Source organism: Bombina bombina, chromosome 2 (genome assembly GCF_027579735.1).
Source record: "Bombina bombina isolate aBomBom1 chromosome 2, aBomBom1.pri, whole genome shotgun sequence".
Lineage (NCBI taxonomy): Eukaryota > Metazoa > Chordata > Amphibia > Anura > Bombinatoridae > Bombina > Bombina bombina.
Genome location: NC_069500.1, coordinates 1,309,822,455 through 1,309,837,579, shown reverse-complemented (window position 1 = coordinate 1,309,837,579; position 15,125 = coordinate 1,309,822,455). Strand labels below are relative to the sequence as shown.

The window sequence follows — 15,125 nt, the reverse complement described above, 5'->3', positions numbered from 1 at the left end:
TGGAGAAAGTGTATGGTGGTTATTTTTCAATTTTCATTTTTACAGACACATTGCTTTTTGACTATGATTTAGGAGAGACTGTTGTAAGTTATTGCAAAAGAATACTTCAGGTTGTTTTCTGCAAGGCACCCTGAGTACACCTATGCCCCCCATGCATAGGTTTGCCAGGATTTTGGGAAGGTTATGTTACAAATTTATGACTTGTGAATTTAGTTATTAACAATGAGAGTATTTCTTCTGATAGGCCTATCTTTAGTTTGTGGCCTATCGCATACCCCACTTTTATTTATTGCCATGAAAGTGTATATTTTTTAAATGTTGACACCCCAAGGTATTGTATATGGTGTGCTTTGATGCCTTTGAAGCAACCGTTTTAGCCCAAAAAATTGGAGAAAGTGTATGGTGGTAATTTTTCAATTTTCATTTTTACAGACACATTGCTTTTTGACTATGATTTAGGAGAGACTGTTGTAAGTTATTACAAAAAAATACTTCAGGTTGTTTTTTGCAAGGCACCCTGAGAACACCTATGTCCCCCATGCATAGGTTTGACAGGGGTTTTGGTTAAAAAAAAAATAACAGGCCCAATTTTAGAAAAAATAGAGTAGTGAAATGTAAAAATCTGGCACAGTAAAAGTAAAAAAAAAAAAAAACCATCTAACAGTAAACATAACCAAAAAAAAAAAAAAATATATATATATATATATATATATATATATATATATATATATATATATATATAACACCAAATGTATTTATTTTTTTAAAAATTGACCATTGTATGGTTTCGCTTGAAGCAGTCCCCAATGCAGAGTGCAGGCTGTCCAGGGCAATCAGGACAGTGATATATGGTGTCCCTTCTCTTCCCCCTCTTGGTACAGACTGCATTTTTTTTGTGGTTTCTGCTTTGCGGCAGTAGGGGGGATTTTAAAAATAAAATGAGTAGCCCCAACTCTGCTCTCTCCCATCACCGCCCGGGGAGCAGGTGCATCATGGTACAAAATCCCAGTAATAATCTGGAGCTGAAACTGTAAAAAAGTTTTTTTAACTCTGGGGTTTGCTTTTTTGAACAACAAAAAAGCGTTGTGGGTTGCAATCTGCATTAGGTAAATTGCAACCTTTTTGTACCAGGCCCTTGTCTTCCGCATAATTAGGTAGGGCTGCAGCAGCTGATCAGCCAGATCAACCCCACTCATATGCCGGTTATAAGACTTGATGCACACTGGCTTCCTTATGATCTCAGCTCTGCCACGTACAGAAACCGCCACCGTCCTCTCTGTGTGGATGGTGGTAAGAAGGTATACATCCTTCTTGTCTCTGTACTTAAGTGCCAACAGCTCCTCTTGGCGCAGAGCTGAGGTCTCCCCCCTTCGTAGCCGGGTGCGTACAAGTTGTCCTGGGAAACCTGCGCGGTTCTTTTTAATTGTACCGCAAGCTACTGTATCAAAGCAATACAGTAGCTTGAACAAAAGGACACTTGTATAAAAATTGTCTAAGTACAAGTGATACCCTTTGTTCATTAGGGGTAATATCAGGTCCCAGACAATCTTGCCAGGGGTTCCCATATGTTCTGGGCAACCTGGAGGGTCAAGGTGGCTATCCTTTCCCTCATACACCTGGAAGGCCTAAGTATACCCAGTCTCGCTGTCACAGAGCTTATACACCTTTACCCCATATCTGGAGCGTTTGGAAGGAATATACTGCTTGAATCCCAGCCTTCCCTTATACTTAATTAGGGATTCATCAACGCATATATTCCTTCCAGGTGTATAAGCCTCTGCAAACCTGGCAGAAAAGTGGGTTATCAGGGGGCGGATTTTATACAGCCTGTCAAATTGGGGATGCTCCCTAGGGGGGCACAGGCTGTTGTCGCTGAAGTGCATGAAATGCAGAATCATTTCATACCTCTTCCTCGACATAGTCTGGGAGAAAATGGGGGTAGAGCAGATGGGGCTACTACTCCAGTAGGAGCGAATGGAGGGTTTCTTTATGATGCCCATCAGCATAGTCAATGCCCAGAATTTTTTGAATTCTGGCACATTGATGGGGGCCCATTGCTGCTTTGCCAAATATGTTCCAGGCTTTGCAGCACGGAACTGATGGGCATATAAATTAGTTTGGGCGACAATGTTCCCCAATATATCATCGCCCAGAAACACTTCCAGAAGCTGCTGGGGGCTAAAACCTGCCACATCTATATTTATGCCAGCATTTGCTGTGAAGGGTGGGATATCTGGCCTCTGGAGATGAGGCGTTACCCACTCTTCAGCAGCAATACGCCTCCTTCTGGCAGGGGGGCTAGCAGCCACAGATACATCACTATCAGTTGAGACTGCATCTAGTGATGTATCTGAGCACATGGCAGGGTCAAAATTGGGGTCCGAGTCAGAAATAGAGGCATCTGACTCTGACGCAAGGATGGCATACGCCTCCTCAGCACTATATCTTTTCTGTGACATTTTTGTATCTGTCACAGAAAACAATTACTAAAAAAAATTAAATTAACTAAATTAATTAACTAAATTAACTAGCAAAAAAGTACAGCTATGCTACTGCCAGTGATTTATAGCGATCACTGGCAGGCTAGGGGTTGATGGCTCTGAAAATTAAATTAACTAAATGTTTCTGAAAAGAGCCTTTGGGTTTTTAAAAAATTACAACAACAAAATTAACCCCTAAAAAAATGCACAGACAGCAAAAAAGTACAGCTATGCAACTGCCAGTGATTTATAGCGATCACTGGCAAGCTAGGGGTTAATGGCTCTGAAAATTAAATTAAATTAACTAAATGTTTCTGAAAAGAGCCTTTGGGTTTTTAAAAAATTACAACAACAAAATTAACCCCTAAAAAAAAATGCACAGACAGCAAAAAAGCACAGCTATGCAACTGCCAGTGATTTATAGAGATCACTGGCAAGCTATGGGTTAATGGCTCTGAAAATTAAATTAAATTAACTAAATGTTTCTGAAAAGAGCCTTTGGGTTTTTAAAAAATTACAACAACAAAATTAACCCCTAAAAAAATGCACAGACAGCAAAATGCAGCAAAAAAAAAGTGCACCTATGCTACTGCCAGTGATATATAGTGATCACTGGCAAGCTAGGGGTTAATGGCTCTAAAAAGAGCCTTTGGTTCTATATTTTTTAACAAATAAAAGAAATAAATCTCTCTCTCTGCTAAATACAGGTCTCTCTCTCTCTCCAACAAAATGGCAAGTGGGGAGAGGGAGGGAGATCCACACTGATCATAGTCAATATTTACAAATATTGACATGATCAGACAAATGGGGTATTTTATTATTATTATTTTTTTTAGGGTGGGAGGCTCAGATTGGGTGACCCTAGCTTGCCCCTATGATGATGCAGGCTAGGGACACCCCCAGAGGCCCCATGATGCACTGGGCATCGCCATCTTGGATGCCTAGTGAAGGGGGAGGGGGGGCTATTTAGGGCTTTTTTTTATTTTATTCGTTTTTTTTTTTTTTACTTTTTTAATTTTATTTTACAACTAACTAAGTGCCTCGACCCACCGAGGCACTTAGCACACAAGCAGAGCATCGGAAGCGTGTCCGATCGCTTCTGATGCTCTGAAACACTGCCGGGCTCCACGTGGAGCGAAACCGGAAGTGATCACTCGTGGGGGAGTGATCAATCCGGTCCCGGCACTCGGGAACAATATTGCAGGATGCCTAGACATCAAGGCAAGCCTGCAATACTGTTAGAGCAGCTGGAAGCGATTTTGATCGCTTCCAGTGCTCTGTTAAACCGACGACGTATGCCATACGTCCTCGTTCGTTAAGTGCTTTTTTTTTTTTGAGGACGTATGGCATACGTCGTCGGTCGTTAAGGGGTTAATAAAACATGTTCTCTCTTTCTCAAACCTCAATAAATCCGTTTCCAATAATTTCTCCTCAAACTTCAATCAATATTTAAGTAAAGTGTTTCCTTGTTTGCTGCATGTGGATTGTAGAACACTTGTTCAATCAGTTTTTTTTTCCTTTATAGATATCTGGAGAGGTTGAGGTAAAACGGGTTAATACACTCCATCTTTCTCTTAAGTTTTTATAAGCAAATTATACATATATAAATCCACATAGGAGACGTGCTATTTCCAGCCTTACAGCACACACATGAAGCTCCGCCTCTAACAAGCAAGTAGTTACCCGAGTCAGCACAGCATCCACCGGTCGTTACAGCCAATCACAAACTATCCCATGTGGGATCAGCAAAAATGTGTGCACATCACACTAATGCTCTTTAAAGGGACACTAAACCCAATGTTTTTCTAATTTACTCCTATTATCAATTTTTCTTCATTCTCTTGCTATCTTTATTTGAAAAAGAAGGCATCTTAGCTAAGGAGCCAGACAATTTTTGGTTCAGACCACTGGATAGCACTTGTTTATTGGTGCTGTCCAATCAGCAAGGACAACCCAGGTTATTTACCAAAAATGGGCCGGCATCTAAACTTACATTCTTGTTTTTCAAATAAAGATTCAAAGAGAATGAAGAAAATTTGATAATAGGAGTAAATTAGAAAGTTGCTTAAAACTGCATGCTCTATCTGAATCACAAAAGAAAAAAAAATTATGTTCAGTGCCCCTTTAACATGTACCAACTTCCTACCAATGCTCGATGAGCACTAGCAGGAGGTTCTAATCAGTGAATTAGCATTAGCAGGACTACTGATACAGCTGTAGTAGTTTATAGTTTATACAATACAATCCTATTCTTAATCTATATTATTTTGACACTTACCTTCATTTATAATTCTTATTATAATAATGGAGCAAGAGAATTGCTTTAGCACATCTGGAAATAAAATCAATGAATGAAAGTGCCTAAATAATATAGATTAAGAATAGGATTGTATTGGAGTGTTTAATTTACCATCAATTTGCTTTTGCTTCACATTGTTTCCTTGAAAAAAAGTATATAGACATTTCTGTGTCGTTGCTATAGAATAACATATCAGCCAAGTCTTAAAGGGACACTAAACCCAATTTTTTTTCTTTCATGATTCAGATAGAGAATACATTTTTAAACAACTTTCCAATTTACTTCTATTATCTAATTTGCTTCATTTCTTAGATATCCTTTGTTGAAGAAAAAGCAATGCACATGGTAGAGCCAATCACAAGAGGCATCTATGTGCAGCAACCAATCAGCAACTACTGAGCCTATCTAGATATGCTTTTCAGCTAAGAATATCAAGAGAATGAAGCAAATTAAATAGAAGTAAATTAGAAAGTTGTTTAAAATTGCATGCTCTATTTGAATCACAAAAGAAAAAAATTTGGGTTTCATGTCCCTTTAATGTTTCGAAAACAAATTCACATTGTTTATATTGCAATTATTTTATTTTTCTAAAGCCAAACTGCACCCACCTTTTGCCTTATTTGGAGGAGCCAATCTGGGCTTTAGTCCAAAGACAACAAGGCTAGCAACTTTCATAAAGGTAGTATGAAATGCATTGCTTTGCATTTGTTACCTGATAAAGCCAAAATAGGGACTGCTATGTAGCAGGGTTGGCCTTGATAAGTTAGCAGGGTGCATTTCAAGTTCTGAAAATTAGCAAATTGCTCAATTTTCAGAGCTAGATTACCTAAAAAGGGCCAAATAAATAAATGAAAATATACTACAAAAGGTGTTTCATTACGCATAACATTTAATCTACAAATCTCAAGGTGTTTACTGTCTCTAGTCTTTAAAGGGACACTCAATTCAAAATTAAACTTTGATTTAGATAGAGCATGCAATTTTAAATAACTTTCCAATTTACTTCCATTAAAAAAAATGTGCAGTCATTTTATATTTACACATTTTGAGTCATCAGCCCCTATTGAACATGTGCAAGACTTTACAGAATATACGTACAGTATATGCATTTGTGAGTGGCTGATGGCCGTCACCTGATACCGGGGTAGTGGAAATATACATAATTTGAAATTTGTCAGAAAAAAAATAAATAAATCATGCTCTCATTTGAATTTTAGATTAAGTGATTGCATTGTATTTTGATCATGCATTGGTTGATTATGCAATTCTACTGTATTTATTGGTACTTTAACCCCTTAACGACCGAGGACGTGCAGGGTACGTCCTCAAAAAAAAGGCAGTTAACGCCTGAGGACGTACCCTGCACGTCCTCGGTGTGGAAGGCAGCTGGAAGCGATCCTGCTCGCTTCCAGCTGCTTTCCGGTTATTGCAGTGATGCCTCGATATGGAGGCATCCTGCAATAACTCTAGATGGCCATCCGATGCAGAGAGAGCCACTCTGTGGCCCTCTCTGCACCGGACATCGATGGCCGGTATCGTTGGTGGGTGGGAGCCGACTTGGGAGGCGGGTGGGCGGCCATCGATGGGCCGGGTAATGTAGAGGGGGGCGGGATCGGGGGCAGGGCCGATGGGGGCGCGCGCGTGTGCACGGGGGGGGGCGGCGGTCGGGCGGGAACGCTACACTACAGAAAATATAACTTTGAAAAGTTTGAGAAAGGGGTATTTTAATTTAAAAAAATATATAAATCGAAGGTATCTAGGAGGGGGTGGGGGGTTGGTCTTTGGTGGGGCAGGGAGCTACACTACAGAAAAGGGGAAAAATTAAAAAATATCAGCAATTTTATTCTAAACTGGGTACTGGCAGACAGCTGCCAGTACCCAAGATGGCGGCCATTAAGACAGAGGGGGAGAGTTAGAGAGCTGTTTGGTGGGGGATCAGTCAGGTTGGGGGCTAAAGGGGGGTCCTACAGAGCAACTTATGTAAATATGCCTTTTCTTTAAAAAAAAAAAAAAAAAAAAAAAAAAAGCCCAAATATAGCTTTTATTTTAGTACTGGCAGACTTTCTGCCAGTACTTAAGATGTGGGGGACAATTGTGGGGTAGTAGTGGCATGTAATTTACCAAAATGGGCCTAGATCAATACTTTGGGTTGTCTGCTACACTAGACTAAAGCTAAAATTAATCCTACAAGCTCCCTAATTAACCCCTGCACTGCTGGGCATAATACACGTGTGGTGCGCAGCGGCATTAGGCGGCCTTCTAATTACCAAAAAGCAATGCCAAAGCCATATATGTCTGCTATTTCTGAACAAAGGGGATCCCAGAGAAAAATTTACAACCATTTATGCCATAATTGCACAAACTGGTTGTAAATAATTTCAGTGAGAAACCGAAAGTTTGTGAAAAAGTGAACGATTTTTTTGTATTTGATCGCATTTGGCGGTGAAATGGTGGCATGAAATATACCAAAATTGGCCTAGATCAATACTTTGGGATGTCTTCTAAAAAATATATATATATACATGTCAAGGGATATTCAGGGATTCCTGAAAGATATCAGTGTCCCAATGTAACTAGCGCTAATCTTGAATAAAATGGTTTGGAAATAGCAAAGTGCTACTTGTATTTATGGCCCTATAACTTGCAAAAAAAGCAAAGAACATGTAAACATTGGGTATTTCTAAACTCAGGACAAAATTTAGAAAATATTTAGCATGGGTGTTTTTTGGTGGTTGTAGATGTGTAATAGATTTTGGGGGTCAAAGTTAGAAAAAGTGTGTTTTTTCCATTTTATTCTCATATTTTATAATTTTTTTTACAATAAATTATAAGATATGATGAAAAAAATGGTATCTTTGGAAAGTCCATTTAATGGTGAGAAAAACGGTATATAATATGTGTGGGTACAGTAAATGAGCAAGAGGAAAATTACAGCTAAACACAAACATCGCAAAAATGTAAAAATAGCCTTGGTCCCAAACGGACAGAAAATGGAAAAGTGCTGTGGTCATTAAGGGGTTAAAGGGACACTGAACCCAATTTTTTTCTTTCGTGATTCAGATAGAGCATGCAATTTTAAGCAACTTTCTGATTTACTCCTATTATCAATTTCTCTTCATTCTCTTGCTACCTTTATTTGAAAAAGAAGGCATCTAAGCTTTTTTATTAGTTCAGGACTCTGGACAGCACTTTTTTATTGGTAGATGAATTAATCCACCAATCAGCAGGAACAACCCAGGTTGTTCACCAAAAATGGGTCGGCATCTAAACTTACATTCTTGCATTTCAAATAAAGATAGCAAGAGAATGAAGAAAATTTGATAATAGGTATAAATTAGAAAGTTGCTTAAAATGTCCTGCTCTATCTTAATCACAAAAGAAAAAATTTGGGTTCAGTGTCCCTTTAAGTTAGTGACAGATGGGTCAGAAAAGCAGGAAAAGAGTTATAGGGACAGTCTACACCAGAATTGTTATTGTTTAAAAAGATAGATAATCCCTTTATTACTCATTCCCCAGTTTTGCATAACCAACACTGTTAATATACTTTTTACCTCTGTGATTACCTTGTTTCTAAGCCTCTGCAGTCTGCCCCCTTATCTCAGTTCTTTTGACAGACTTGCATTTTAGGCAATCAGTGCTGACTCCACGTGTGTGAGCACAAAGGTATCTATATGACACACATGAACTAGCAGTGTCTAACTGTGAAAAACTTTCAAAATGCACTGAGATAAGATGCAGTTCAATGGCTTAGAAATAAGGATATGAGCCTACCTAGGTTTAGCTTTCCACAAAGAATACCAAGAGAGCAAAGCAAATTTGATGATAAAAGTACATTGGAAAGTTGTTTAAAATTGCATGCCCTATTGGAATCATGGAAAGTTTAATTTTGACTAGACTGTCCCTTTAACTAGGAAACTACAATACTAGGCAACTGTTTAAAAACAAAAAATCTAGCATTGCTAATTTTATAACAACTCCATTTTTTTATGACAGTAGCACTGCATCTGTGTCACTATGTAGTAATAGCTCCTTACAGACCACACTTTCACTTCCATCTGATTCATCCATTATTGTTCCTTTATTTATTCTATGTGAAGTAATAGATAAATGATACAGTTTAACAATGTGTGTATTTAAAAAATTAACCATTAAACTGCTGGATACAACTTCAGCAAAACGGTTACTACTCAGAGTGCTATTGATTTCCCCCCTGTGCCTGTAGCTCCTCATAAGAGCCATTCTCTTAGTTAAAGGAACATTAAACCCCAAACAATTCTTTCAGGATTCAGATAGAGAATACAATTTTAAACAACATTCCAATTTACTTCTATTGTCTAATTTGCTTCATTCTCTTGATATCGTTTGCTGAAAAGCATATCTAGATATGCTCAGTAGCTGCTGATTGGTGGCTGCACATAGATGCCTCGTTTGATTGGCTCACCCATGTGCATTGCTATTTCTTCAACAAAGTATATCTAAAGAATAAAGCAAATTAGATAATATAAGTAAATTGGAATGTTGTTTAAAATTGTATTCTCTACCTGAATCATGAAAGTAAATTTTTGGGTTTAATGTCCCTTTAAACTTTTTACAGGTGCCAGATGGATGGTGAAACTCTGTATTTCCATACTGGACGCCACCATCTTGGATCATGTATTCCTGATCTCTGTGATAGAAATGGTGAACAATCACAGGTTACCACACATAATACAGAGAGGGATGTTTAAATGTTTGCAGTTTTTTTTTTTTTGTATTCACTGTTTAAAGGATACATAACATAAAAAAGACCACTTGAATTATATGACCAATACAGCCACTGCAAAAATGAACAACTACCGCTCTGTATCATATATGCTGACCGGAAGCGCATAATACAGCTGCCAATGTCACTAAATGTGCAAGAATACCCAACCTCCAAGATCGAAATGCCCAGTATAAAGACGAGTAGGTTGAACAACTGGCATTTGTAAGGAATTCAAATATAACAGCTTTGAAAAGAGCTGAGGCACAGGAGGAAAAGCAATAACACAGTGAGTAGGAGACGTGTGTATTCGTCTCGAATGTCGAAGATGGCGGCCGCCATCGGCACTCAGCTACTTTCAGAGTCAAATTTCTTCTTGTGAAAATGTAAATCGAGATCTTAATGTGTTGTATTTTTTTTTAAAACTACATGAATTATCTGAATATTAAAAGTTTAAATTTGACTTTACTGTCCTTTTAAGGGTTTAATACATTAGACTATGCATTCTGACTAATGGTAACTTCATAAAAAGAGTAACAAAACAGTCGGATGCCTGTAACTTCTATATTACAACAACTTACAAAGATAAAGGAAATGCATTGTTTTCAAATCACATATCTCAACAAGGTACAAAAAAAACAAGCAATATTTTTATAACTTATGTTTTAAAATTTACATAAAATGGTAGCAGCTTAACAGATTCCTCGCATACATATAGGGCTCCATTTATCAATTCTCCTTTCTGTTCTCCTATAAGTTCTCTCCTTAGGGCTAGATTTATTAAAGCTGAGGTGTACAGGGGCGCATATACGCGCCCCTGTACGCCTCAGCTCGCCTGTGAAGGGGCGAAAATACCCGCAGGTATTCGGCATTGCACACAAGCGCAATTTTGCACTCGCGTGCAATCCCGCCCCCTGCCCGCGCACAGCCAATCACGCGCGGGCAGGAGCTGTCAATCTCCTCGGTCTGACTAGACCGAGGAGATTGAATTTCGCCACATTAGAGGTGACGAAGAAGCTAGGGAAGCAGTGGTCTGGTGACCGCTGCTTGATAAATGACGGCGAGCAAGTTCTTGCGAGAACTTGCAGCCATAGGGCGTTAATAAATCTAGCCCTTAGTAGAGGCAGACATGCGAGACCTTATTTATCATAAAAAAAAGAGCCAAGGAGAACTAAAGTGAAGGTAAAGTTTGCTGTATTACTATGCACTTATCTGCAATACAGCACAAATCAGTGGTACTTTCATTCATGAAAATCTTCAATTTTAGCTCTATTAATAGTTTTATAATATTCTAACCGCAGTCTAATAAGCCTTCGATTCTACCCGTTATTTATTTTTTTAGCTTGTTGGTCACATTTTAATAACAGCCAATTGACTTCCTGGCCGTTAGGCGTCCGTCATTTGACGTCACCGCTATCTACAAAGCTCTGCGCATGCGTTAGCTTCCTTCCTCTCCCTGGAAAACCAAGCGCATGCTTACTGACCAACAATTCTTTCAACAGCAATACGTAGCAGGCTTGTGCTGTGTAAATCAAAGACTGGCATTAACGCACGCGCATTGTGTAACGTTGTTGATGTTTTGCGCGTGCGCAGTAGTTTTCTTAGCCGGGCACGAGCATTGTAGGCAAGTATAGAGCGGGTGGGAACGCTCTATACGTCATCAGCTAAACAGAGAGGAAATGGATCGTGGGCGGAGCTTGTAACGGAACGGTAGGGGAGAAAAACATACATTTATTAACGAAATATGTTAGGTAAAAAAAAAAAAAGTTAGCGACTGTGGATTTTACAAGGCAATAAATTAAATAATGTTTGCAGAAAGAGAAAACTTTACCTTCACTTAATGATAAATTTCTCCAGTCTGATTAGTATCTGCTCCTTATTTATCACTGAAAATAGGCAACTATTCTCCCTGTCAGTCATATATAAAACAAACAATCGAAATATGTATACAGCCTTCCTAGTAGCTTTGTAAACGCCCCTCTTCAGCAAACTGTCAAGTAAGAAAATAGATCTACATTTTCATTGTTTTTGTGCTTCGATTTTAGCGCTTATTTTATATCTTATTTTTATTCCCCAATACATAGATTTTTTTGTGCTCTGTTATATATTATTTTGGTGCTCCATTACATATTTTTTAATCACGCCAATATAAAGTATTATTGTGCTCTAATAACCATTATTATTGTGCTTTGTTATAGATATTTTTTGCACCTTGTAGAGCCCTTTTTTTGTATAATTGCTTGCACAACAGGTAGAGAATAGATTTATAATGCTGTTCTCCACTGTAGCTATGGAGAACTTTAATGCAGGAACTTGCAGGAGAACTTTTAGTCCTCCACCGGAGAATATAAATGATAAATTTGTAAGTAGGAGAACTATATGAAATACGACTAAAAGGATATAATTTAACCATTTTTTTGGAGAACATGTTCTCCAAGGAGAGTGAGAACAGCGTAGGAGAATTTTACAGTCGAACTTGCCCAATTCTAGGCACATTTTTGGATGATAAATAGGGGAATTATTTCTCATGAGAACTTTCAGGAGAAAATATGGGAGAATATGAATGATAAATGCAGCTCATAATAAAGAACAGAATTCCTACTCTGTAATATCACCAATGTGCTAAAACTTGCTTGACTGCATAACAACAGTGCATAAATTCCATTGTGCAGCCACAAAATGCCTGTGCTTAGGGAGTTATGTTTGCAATACGTTTTAGGGGAAACAAGGAAAAACAATTTGTGAAGAAACATACCCATAGGCAAGATGACCAGGCTTTCCCTATATACAAGCATTTCATCCTACCTTTAAATCTAGAAGATTTCTAGCTTATTGTTGCCGGGAAGTTATTTGCTAGTAAATGGAACTCCAAACCTCTACATTAGGCTCAAATATAGGCCTCAACTCAAATCAGTAGTAAGCGCTGTCATATATATTTATTACAACTGAGCAGTGACTATATAATAAATAAACACAAAGTAATGTTATCCTCTATAGACGCTAGTGATAGACAAACAGCACTGATCTAACTACTGGGAGCTAGCAAAACACATCAGAAAACCAATAACAAAAAGGCAAATATGTGCAGCCACTAATCAGCAGATAGGCTCAGAAGATGGAAACTATCTAAGTATGCTTTTCAAGAAAAGCATACAAAGAGAGTGAAGCATATTAGATAATAGAAGTAAATTGGAAAAATCTGAATCATGAAAGAAAATGTTTGGGTTTCCTGTCCCATCAAGGCTTGCTTGGATAATACTATAGCAGGATTGGACAGGGAACAATGGATACATAAATGGTCAGATTCCGTGTACATCATTACAAACAAAGAAGCTAATTGGCCAAACAATATAGCTCCTTCCCCTGTTCCTGCACCTTTTTTGGTACCAAATGGCACAAACGAGTAAATTCACCGATTTGGTCAAGCAATAATTCCTTCTTCACCCATTTAGTCCAAGAATGTATTTGGCTGTTCATGTACTGACGATTTGCTGAATCAGCATAAATTGGGACAAATTTGTGTGTATATATATATATATATATATATATATATATATATATATATATATATATATATATATATTTATTTATATTGACCATATTGCTGCTTTAAAAAGGGACGCATATGAAATACATATGTCAGGGTTCTTATACAAAACATTTCTTTAAACAGCCCTGAAAATAGCCCTGACATATGTATTTTTCATGTGTCCCTTTTTAAAGCGTCAATATATATAGCCACTAAATATATATATATATATATATATATATATATATATATATATATATATATATATATATATATATATATATAAGCTGGACAATGATAAGCACTCACTGGATTTAAACACAACAAATTATTTACTGCCAAATAAATAATTTGTTGTGTTTAAATCCAGTGAGTGCTTATCCTTGTCCAGATTGAATATTTTGTTAAGCACCCTGGTCTGTGTTTGGGTTGGCAAGTGAGAGTGCACTTATTTGGAGTCTATATATATATATATATATATATATATATATATATATATATATATATATACACACACACTTTTATTTACAAAAAGGAAACTCAGTCTGCTCTCACACATATCCTGGATATGGTTTTGTGCATAATATTATTTCTAAAGTGAGAGACAACATGGTAATAATGGTGGTACAGGAATTTCATTGGTATTATCAATAAATTACAATTTACTCATTCAGTAAATCTGGATACATAATTTAAACTGTCTCCTATTCTGATTACATAAAAAACAATGGGATGCACAGTTACCAAACTAATTAAATTGCTTCATGCTGTACTTTCATTATCACAAATATAATCATTTTATTGCCATAGTATAAAAACATTCTGTACCTAACTGCTGAGCTACAAACCTTACAGTGAATTCTTGTTTTTATCCATCACGTGTGCTATAAAATAGAAGTGGCTATTTACTAGAGAGGGCGTTTCCCTCTTCTGCAGAATACCTTTAATAAAACGAAAAATCTGCCTACACCATTATTTCTAAATAAAAACAGATCCAATGTCTAGATACCACGAATACACGTTATGCTCCAGTCGTTCTAAACTATATACTGTAGTTCACATTCTAGATTTACAGCAAACATTTCTATATAGAGCGTTTCTTCAGAACACAGAACAGCGTTTCTGCAACTTGACCAGCAAGGGCATCTGCTTAGTGCACTTTCATGGTGAGAGACAAAAGTAAATCCCATTCATTGCCTGTCACTGACTCTGATAACCCAGGCTCAAGATTATCACCATGGAGTAAGTTGTATGCATCTTGCTGATCAGCTGCAAGTCAGAAGGGGCCTGCAGGGAAAGTGCCAATCACAAGACATTATTACCAGATCGGTAGCAGCAGCAGAGCCAGTAGCACCCTAGTTTGGAAGCAGGTGGGTCCCTCCTGTAGTGCGGTATCAGAGACCAGCCTCAGACATAGGCACAGCCTATATCACAGCACTGTGCACAGTTTGCCAGCCATGCCACACTGTGTACTCCCCAGCCCCTCTGGCACAGCGTGTGAATGGCCAGCTGACAAGCCCCTCCTCCAGTCAGATGCCTTTCTGTCTCACACAGGCTTTGCAGTCTATCGTTCTATGCAAGCCCCGTATTGCAGTGACTGCCGATCTAAACAGCAGGCGATTGCTTTTCCTGTCTACTTGGGAATGACACATACAAGTACATACACTTCTAAATAAAGCAGTCAGCTCAGCATTGCTCATTGCATTCTTGGACTGGATTTCTCTGCCTGTGAAATGAATTGAAAAATATAAATATATTCATATTATTGTTTGTGGTGATTTGTTTTAAATAGTTTTAGGGAACAGTATTTTTGTCGAGTTTTTAACGCAGATTTTTAAGCACATAGTATTTTTTTAATAGGTGATACTGAAGCTTTAAATAATGTTCATCATCGTTGAGGCAGCTGTCAAATTAAATGTCAACATTAATGCGATTGAAGAGTAATCTATGGAATATATCTCTTGTAGGTGAACGCTAACTCACTGCAAACATTTGCATCCACAATTATTAATTGGATAAAGGGCAAGGTTAGAGAGGTAAAGACTCTGTGTGGGTAATTAGAAAATATTAAGAAAC

General features: G+C 37.8%; 1 protein-coding gene across 1 annotated transcript in view; it reads right to left on the bottom strand.

Moving 5' to 3' along the window:
* WFS1 (wolframin ER transmembrane glycoprotein) overlaps positions 1-14,561 on the bottom strand; it is a gene marked incomplete in the record, with an annotated part of 225,170 nt that extends 210,609 nt beyond the window's left edge. Inside the window, 1 exon segment of the mRNA XM_053704156.1 lies at positions 14,372-14,561.
* Positions 14,562-15,125: the final 564 nt, after the last annotated feature.